Here is a 9,706-nt window from a genome sequence, read left to right as displayed (position 1 = left end):
AATTCTAAAAATAGTAAACTATATAATACATTATTTATTTTGAACTTACTGATGTCAATAGCTTGACACATGCTGCTATCTAATTCTTATATTTTCTTTATCATTTTTTATTCACAAATTGTGGTTGCTTCTGTTTAGCTGACAGGAAGGTTTGTGAAACAGTATATATAATACCACATTTATGCTTAATTGTTACAAAACTACATTTCTCTGAGCTTATTTCCTTCCCTACAAGGGAGGATGATCATAGTCTTGAATTCATCATTTTTAATGTACATAACCTGAATCTTTACTTCTTTACCAAATGTCTATTAGCATCTTGATTAAGGATTAAAAACGTCCCACTCAGAGCCCCTTTTTAACTTTTTTCCCTAAAATTTGTGAGACATTTGCCATTACGTCTATTTCCACTTGAATTTAACTAATGGGGAAATAATGACACTTTCTCCTGATATGGTGCAAGGTGCTATTTGGTATGAGGATTTAATGAGAAGATTCAATAGAAAACTCTATTAGACATGCACAATGTTGTGCAAAGGTGAGGTTTATCCTTTTAAAAAATATGTTCTGCCATTTGAAACCAAGAAAAGTCTTTTGCCTTTGTCCTCAATTTGCTTTCCATTGGACATTGTGAACTAGGAAGCAGTGGATGTATTTCACCCAACGAGAGCAGTGAGAAAGTGATTCCATATTCCCTGGATGAATTTTCCACTTTACAGTATCTGACTCTAAACAACTTGGCTGTACCGAATGTCTTCTCAAGATGATCCGTACTAAGGCATGATTATTCAGAAATATTCTTAGGTTGCCAAAATAGCATGTCACTTTCTCTCTTTCTGGGAAATAAAAATGTATGCAAGAAATTTTACATTTTTAAAGTAGAAGTGAAATTCCTTTTAGACAGCTAGATGGGCCAATCTCAAGAGAGAGATTTCAGCTTGGAAACTTTGGCTCAACCATGTTGTTTATTGAAGTTGTGTCTATTTGCAAAGTCTTTTTTTTTTTTTTTCATACTGTCTCAGCATTCAGAAAGAACAGTGGGAACCTGAACACTTATCTGCATATGTTTACAGTATCCAATCAATTTGCATCAATAACGATTTAAAACCGGCAAATTAATTTGTGAGGTGACTTGTTTGAGTGAAAGTCTTTAAACATTCTCTGGAGAGCTATTGTGAAATCACTGAATACAAGCACTATATTTAGAACATGTGTCGAGTCTCTGAATGCTCAGCAGCAGTAATAGGTCTATTTCTGCAGTAAGGACTGCTTCCCTGTGGAATTCCACTGGGAAGATAAATGAAAAGATCCCTGAGTAATAGTGCCATATTTCAATGGTAGGTCAAAGAGTGGCTCTAACATGGACTTCATGGTTAAAGGTCTCTTATCTTATTCTTTAAATAAATATTTACTGTGCATCTATTATGTGCCTCTCCATTTTCCAGGTTCTGGGAAAACAACAAAATCAAAATATATTATATGCTTGCCCCATGGAATTTGTGTTCCCAGAAGTATACAGATGAAGAAAATAATTTTAAGAGTAAGAATTGCAAAGAGGGAAATGAACCAGGTGATCCAATAGAATAGTAAGAAAGACTTCACATTTTGTATATAGTTGTCAATTAAAGCTGTACTGAGAAGAGCTGAATGTTGTGAAGAAGCCAGACAACGAGATGAGAAGCTCCTGGGATGAGTGACCATCAGGCCATCTGCAAATTAACTGAGGTGAGAAAGCAGTTTGTGTATTTAATTATCAGATAATAGACAGTAATTTTAGTCATGGCTAAGAGTTTGAATTTTAAATAAAACTTCAAGAGAAGATGATTAAACATTATTTTCAGAAAAATTTGTTTTATTAATATCCCTTTATTTGCTACATTTTGAATGGTTTACGGCAAGACAAGGGTGGGAGAGAAAGATCAATATGGTGACTATGATAGGGGTTCAGATTGATGACAGTGGTAGTATGGACTGGAATATTAGCAATGAAAGTGAAGAATAGATTATTTCAAAATATGGTTTAGAAATAGGATGTGGGGAGGTAAAGAAAGGAAGGAACAAGAGTCATTATCAGGTATTATGGCTTGAGGAATTAAGTAAGTGGTGATAGCATTTATTGGACAAGGACTGAGGGAAGAAGATACTTGGAGGACAAAACTCAAATACTTCTTTAGATGTATTGATTTTGAGATAACCATTTTATGTTCTACTTTCTACTGGATAGCTACATTTAGATCTTTGGAAAGAAGGCATCCAGCCAAAATAAAAGAGTTGGACATGAGTCTTAGTCTTTAGAGAACAATTTGTTTTATTTGTTTGATTTTGTTTTGTTTTGTTGGTAATCAGTGTCATCTGAATGCTGCTAGCAGCGTGGGTAGGATTCAGCATATGAGTTCTGAGTGAATGATAATAAAGACTGAACTATTTATGAGAATTAAAAGCTTTTAAGTCTGGTATTTTCTTCGGCACTGTGCTTAAAATGAGATAGTATCTCTCCCCTCCCAAACAATGTATCTATTAAAATCTACATGCAGGCAGAGACCAACATGTCTATCATATATGGATGCCTTGCCAAGACCTGGCTCAGGACCTGACATATAACAGTTACTCAGCAGGTATTTAGGGAATAAATTACGTGAAAATGAGCGAAGCTCAGACAGTGACGTTTGCAACGTTGTTTTTCCTTTTCCTGGAGAAAAATGTTGGCTTCAAGTGTAGTGAAACTAACTTAAGCATTTGCCATCCTCCTTTTCTTCTTATGTCAAAGATTATTTGAAGTAACAGCGAAGAATCTGTAAAATAAACAAATAAGAGGGCTACTGCTGGTTACTAACTAATATTGCCAAAAGCTATTATTTTGGACTGGTGAGCTACAGGTTACCTGAACGCTGTGAAGATGAGAACAGCTGGTTAGACCTGTGTTTTCTTCAGTGTGTCTCTCTTCAAAAGAACAATTCCCAGATATTGTTGGTTTCTGCCAAGAGACCCCTGGATATTTCAATTTTATCAATGTGATTGGGCTTTAGAAAACAAAGTTAAAGATGTTTTTTTGTTTGTTTGTTGTTGATTTTGGTTTTTTTTTTTTTTTTTTTTTTTTGCTTTTATAGTGGTTCCCTCAAAACAATGTTTGCTTAGTGCAATGGCACTGACTAGTTTCAGAGAACACTGGAAAATCTCTTTTCATTCTAGTTTATGGGCTCGTTTTATATGTATATAATCATACTGCTCTTTTCAAGCAAAAAAAAAGCATCCCCCAAATGGATCAACAGTCACATTATTCACCAATGTGCAGCTGGATGTTTGCTCTTTCCAAAGGTTATCAAGTTAACTACTCATCATTAGAGAGGGTGTTTATTTTAAAAGGTCATAGACTCAGAAGGCAGCTGCACAGATCCCTAACATGTGCAGTTTGTTCACCTATAAAGGGGTGAGGTTTGCACTCCATGGATGTTCAATGGTCATTCAGTATTAATGTAAATTTCCAGAGCCCCTAAGAACCCACCTTGGGTGATCATCTGTGTCTGCCCTTAACTATCGTTTAAAAGAGTCGGATTTTTCAGAAGCAGTCTCAAACATGTTTTGAGAGAAATACTGAAATAAATATGCATCAACTAGTGAGATTACTTGAGGTAAATGAGTACACTTTGAATATTTACTCATTCTGGAGTTTTATTTTTTATTTTGTTATTCATTTCTTTTTTTACTTAAAATATTTATTGAGCTCTTAGTGAATGGAGGCACTAAGCAAGGATAATCTTGTGAACCCCAATATTCACAGCACCTTCCTTGCTGCAACTCCCACTCTTAATATAATAGAATATGCTCATTATTCCTCCTTCCTTAAAAGAACAAGTTGTGTTTCTATTATTATTATTAACCGTAGAGGCTTACATAAAGAGTGCATTAAAAATCACACCCAAATACAACTGCTGACAGTTTGTGCCAATCTAATTGTGTTTCTGCCATCCCAGAAAAGGTATCTGATGTCACTTATAATGAGGCCATGAATTAGCAATCAACTGGAAAGAGACAGTTTTAAATACAACCTCTTCACAATTTAAAGCAGATCTTTGGTACTAAACACGTTATCAGGATTGCTAAGTGTTCCTAGAAAGCAAATGTATTTCTCCTTCTCACCTCATACCACATGCTATGAACAAGAGGGGAATTGCAAGGCAGCATGGGCTGTGCAGAAGCACCCACAGTGGGAAAGTGGTGGGTGGCATGATTTGCACTCTAGGTGTTGCTGATCGCCCCCTCTAATGTGGAACAAGAAGCCTGAAAAGAGTTATAAAAGAAGCAGCTCGAAATTATTCTTTTGCACCTTTTAAGTAATGTGCTACAGGGATGTGGTTAAGAACATGGACTTCTCTGAAGGTGTGTCAGTTTGACTCCAATCTGTCACTTTCTAGAGCTGTCTGCTTCAGTAGTCATGTGTGGATATTTAAATTTAAATTAATTAAAATTAAATAAAAATGATAAGAGTGACAGCTCCACAGTCACGCTCATTGTATTTCCAGTGCTCAGATACAGAAAGAACATTTCTATCATCAAAGAAAGTTCCGTTGAACAATGCTATTCTACAGCAATCACTTTCATTTCCATGGCTAACATTCTATCTAGTTAAACCTAACTTCTTTACCCACCTTTGCTAGATCAGTCATCTCCCTTCTTTTACATTTGCTTTCTTGTGATTTCTGCTCAGAAGCCATTGCCATCATTCTGAAACTTAAATTAAAGCCAAGATGGGAGGATCACTTGAGGCCAAGAGTTGGAAGCTGCAGTGAGCCATAATCATCCTACTGTACTCCAGCAGCAGCCTGGTCAGCAAAGTGAGACCTTGTCTCAAAAAGAAAGAAAGAAAGAAAGAGAAAGAAAGAAAGAAAGAAAGAAAGAAAGAAAGAAAGAAAGAAAGAAAGAAAGAAAGAAAAAGAAAGGGATATGTAAATCTAACCATGATATCTTCCTTTGTAGTTTCTCTTTATATTCCAGTAAAATCCATTGTTGTGGTCTCCAACTTTACATATATGAGTCATAACATCATATTCTATCATTCCACATATCACCCTCATTTCGTTTTCCCCTTTACTACTTTCAAGCCACAGTGGCTTCATTTTGGGTGTTGACTGCTGCAAGGATGGTCTTCCTTTAGAAATTTTGGTCTAGATATTTCATCCCTGGAAATCTTCTTCCCCTTTAACATCACGTGACTCATTTCTGTTCAATCACATTTTGAATCAAGTTTAATTTCGCCGGGAGACCTTGAATGGCCACTTACTTATATTCTATCATCTCAATTTCTTTTTATAGGCTTTACCATTAACTATTAATTTTTATTTCTCACTTTTTTGTATATGGTCTGTCTTTATCCACTTTAATATGATCTCTGTAAATGCTGGGGTCTTGTATCTTTTGTTCTATGCTGAGTCCTCAGTGACAGCAAATTGTTTGACACAGATAAGTGTTCAATAAATAATTTGAAATGGCATAATAGAACAGGCAAAATTGAGCACATTATTGTACGTTCCAGAGCCACTGCAAATTTTAGATTGATTAGCTTCTTTAATCTTCACACTTTCCCTCTGAAGAATGTACTAATAAGACCTTTATTTTCCAGATGAAGAAAGTGCCTAAGCAACATTTAGCACCATTTATAATTTTCACAAATGGCAGTGCTTAATGATTTTCCTGAGCCCCCTAGCCAATGTTGCTGTTGGAAACTTTGTGAAACATAAAATGTGTCAGTTGTTAAAGAAGCAGAAATGACATGAACATTAGAAGTAACATTATTAACATCTCCTTCATCTCCTTGCAGTGAATTACCCTCGCCTGGCTTCTGCCTCATCTGTTCCATACCAAATTATATCTACACGGTTCCTGCTGTCACATACCTGCCTCAGGTAGGATCTGGGTTTAACAATCCAAGCCCAGCTACATTTATATTGAAGCGTATTCACAAGAGAAAGCTAAATGTTGAGTTTCAGATCAAAATATCAAGTAAACAAATTATATAGGGATAACAACATGAAGTGAGAAATTGGACTAAATTATCTAAGAATTTCTTCATGTAAATTCTTAATTCTACCTGATTTTACAGAGGTACTCTGCTCATTAGATCATGTTAAGTATGTGGCTTCAAATCTCTGAGCCACTGAACACTTCATGTGCATTAGTTTGTATACACAATTATGATGTAACTAAGCTGAAGACATAAACCTCAAGGCACATCTAAACATTTTCAATAGCAAAAATATCCTATTTTTAACTATTTATATACTTAAGACAACAAGGGGAGCCCAGAGAGTCTTACTAAGGATAAAACTTAAATATATTGGGGATTATAAGTCTATGGATCCATTTTTCATCTGCATTATACAAAGGCCCACTCATCCAAATAGCTAAATGCTGCTTTTGTGCATGTAAGGGATTGATTTGGATACTGCTTAGTTTGGCTGAACAAGGAATCCTTCCTCAAGAAGTGCACAGTGTTAAAGGGAAATGACAAATCCATTTGTCCATCTAACTATAACTAGAAAGAGGGTGGAATTGACTATATTTTGGGGAAGCTAAAGATGGATTGGTATGACTAGTTGAACACAGATTTCAGTTCTGATACTTTCTTTCCTTGAAGAGTATTGATTATATGAGATCACCATGATAATGTGTCAAACTTTGTGTAAGGCCCACAGATGGGAGCCATCAAGGATGGTGAGAAACACAACCAGGAAAAGAAATTAAGGGACTGGTGGTTGAGTGTCTTTTTATAGAAATATATAAATGCATCAAATGATCACAGATAAATGGAAAATTATATCCAGAAGAGCCCTTGTGTACCAGTAAACCAATGTCTATTTAAGACAGAGTGTCAGATAACAGAAGCGACTGCCCAAAAAATATTAGATGGTAAATCTTCAACCAGATTCATGTCTCTTGAATACTTGTCCACAGCTTTTTTCTAAGTATTATTCTTCTTAGAGTCATTGCAAAATTGAAATGATTCTAAATGAGGCTGGGTACAGTGGCTCATGCCTGTAATCCCAGTACTGTAGGAGGCTAAGATGGGCAGATCACTTGAGGTCAGGAGTTCGAGATCAGCCTGACCAATATGGTGAAACCTGGTCTCTGCTAAAAATACAAAAATTAGCCCAGTGTGCTGGTGCATGCCTGTAATCCCGGCTACTCAAGAGGCTGGAGCAGGAGAATCGCTTGAACCTGGGAAGCAGAGGTTACAGTCAGCCAAGATCGTGTCACTGCTCCAGCCTGGGGGCAGAGTGAGACTCTATCTCAAAAAAGAAAGGAAAAGAGAAAATAAAATAAAATAAAATAAATCTACATGAGACAGAGTTCAAATGCAGAAAAGAATTCTATTTTTTAAGTGAGGCATCAGAATTTTAAAGAAAATAACTACCTCATTAGTAAAGCAGGTCACTAAAAGAAGGTTAAAAAATGGCCATGATGACATATTTTCTTGAAATGACATATATACTCTCCTGAATAGAGTTAAGAAACTGGGCTTTATTTCATTTTTTAAAAAAATGCCTATAGTCTCTCTTGTTGGTGCTGTACTCTTGTGATTCTATATTTAGCCTAATAGCCTGATGTCTCCCTACACACATACCTTTAATCCCACAGTCTGCTCACCATTTTCCAAATGTATCATAGCCTTTTCCGCTTCTCTCCTGTGCTCAGGCAAAGCCTCCTGTTTGGATTTTTCATTCTTGTATTTATGGTTACCATGAGCCTTGAGGTAAGTAAGATTTTTAACATTTTGAGAACTGCAAGAGAGGGGTATTTTCTGTCCCACATTAAAATTGGTCACCCTTCCTCTATTTTCACAACAGTATGCTGACAGTTCTGTTGCTGTATTTCATTAACTTACTCAACAGTTATTTACTGTCTACTATGCAGTAGGTTAATAGGCTATAAAACCTTAGAGTACCAGTAAATAACCTGTTTTACCCACAGGAGCTTATGGGCTTCTTAAGGTCATGGAGCATATCTTATTTATATATGCATTGCCCACAGCTTCTAATATCATACAATAAACATATTAGAAACTTAATGTTTATTGAATAGACAAAGCATGATCCATCAGCTTCAAAGTGATTCTTAAGCCTGAAGGAACCCAAGGGCACCTCTTGACAAGAAATGAACAGATTAATTTACTACAAACTATGACCAAAATCCATGCTTCATTTTCAGGAATATTGAATCTGTGTCACACATTTGGGAAAATCTCAGGCATCAGGAAAGTGACTCACTGCTTGACATCTCCCCTGGAGGTTTAAGCAAAGGCAAATGATTTGAGTACCTGGCCAAATCTGAGCATTCCTGCAGGGGAGGAGGAGTGGAGGTCTTTGGGAAAATTTTGAGCAGCATGAGAGTCTCCTCAGGAAGGAAGATAGGAAGGAATAATGTCTGCAAGTTAGTATATGGTTGGATGGACAGCCAAATGGCTTGATGGCATAAGAGGAAATAGTTCTTAAGGCCACCCTCCCCGCAAAACACACTTTCCCATCCATATGACAGGACTGGGCTACTTACCAGTAGTTTGGTTTACCAGATTGCATGTCTGCTGATGCATGAATGACAAGGATAAAGCGAAGACTAGAATTATATTAATATATACATTCCATTATACATATAGATGTAGATTGGTATAGCTCTATCTGTAGATATGGATATAGATAATACCAGTATTGACTAGTTCTCTGTAGAAGAGTCAGCATACATTGGAGTGTACATGAATCATTTGTGGTTTTTAATGTGGTTGTCATAAGAAAGACTGATATTTAAAGTTCATAAAATGAACACTGCAAGGAAGTATCTTTTGTGATTACCAAGAAATTTCTTGGAACTTATTGGAACAGGAATCCACTGAGGTGTTTGTCTTTTTTTATTTGTCGCCCCAAATGCTGTCTTAAATTACGTAAGTCCTAAAAAAAATTTCCTCATCTTACGGTGTTTCAGACTTTTTTAGAGAATGAAAATTATACTGATCATTATGCTTTATAATAAAAATGTAGTATATTATATGTAAGAGTTGAGTGGCACGTGCCACTCAATTCCTTATTGAATGCAGGTCACATGCACGCACACACTTACACACACACGCACACACAAACATAAATACACATACCATGCACGTTGTATTTTTAGGTATTTTGTTAATTTTATTTAAGGTATTCACTATATATATATTATATTATATTTATATTTATTTATTTTGAATATTTATTATATAAAATATACATCATATATTTTAAAATATATATTATTTCCAAATATTTCTAAACTTTATTTTATTTGCCAAAATATATCTCTAGGTAATCTATGCTTATTGATCTTAATAATTCACTTTCTAATTTCATTGAAATAAGTCAATTTTAATCTTTCACAAGATAACACATAAAATGTAAGAGACACCTCCTTCTTCAAATTATGTTTCTTCTCATCTCTGGATTACACTCCAGTGTTTTATGAAAGAAAGGTTCATCAAATACTATGTAAAACTATATAACATTGCAAATATTTGACCATTTTCATTACTTTTAAAGCCAAAAATTTCTCATGATTCAATGTAACACTTATAATATGTATGGCCATCTATTACATTCAAATATTCAAGTCAGGCTAAATACTCTATTGACTCCTAGATGCTCATTTTTTTTATATGAAAAGTGCCTTTGAGCTGACAGGTTACCAT

The 9,706-nt window shown here is 35.3% G+C and overlaps 1 long non-coding RNA gene across 1 annotated transcript; it reads left to right on the top strand.

The window, feature by feature from the left end:
- Positions 1–1,236: 1,236 nt before the first annotated feature.
- Positions 1,237–7,747, top strand: LOC103789455 (uncharacterized). Its single transcript, XR_004737224.2, has 4 exons — positions 1,237–1,337; positions 1,446–1,725; positions 5,816–5,900; positions 7,690–7,747. It is a non-coding gene; the product is annotated as an uncharacterized LOC103789455 (long non-coding RNA).
- Positions 7,748–9,706: the final 1,959 nt, after the last annotated feature.

Source organism: Callithrix jacchus, chromosome 20 (assembly GCF_049354715.1).
Source record: "Callithrix jacchus isolate 240 chromosome 20, calJac240_pri, whole genome shotgun sequence".
In the NCBI taxonomy this organism is placed as follows: Eukaryota; Metazoa; Chordata; class Mammalia; order Primates; family Cebidae; genus Callithrix; species Callithrix jacchus.
This window is presented reverse-complemented; position numbering and strand designations above follow the sequence as displayed.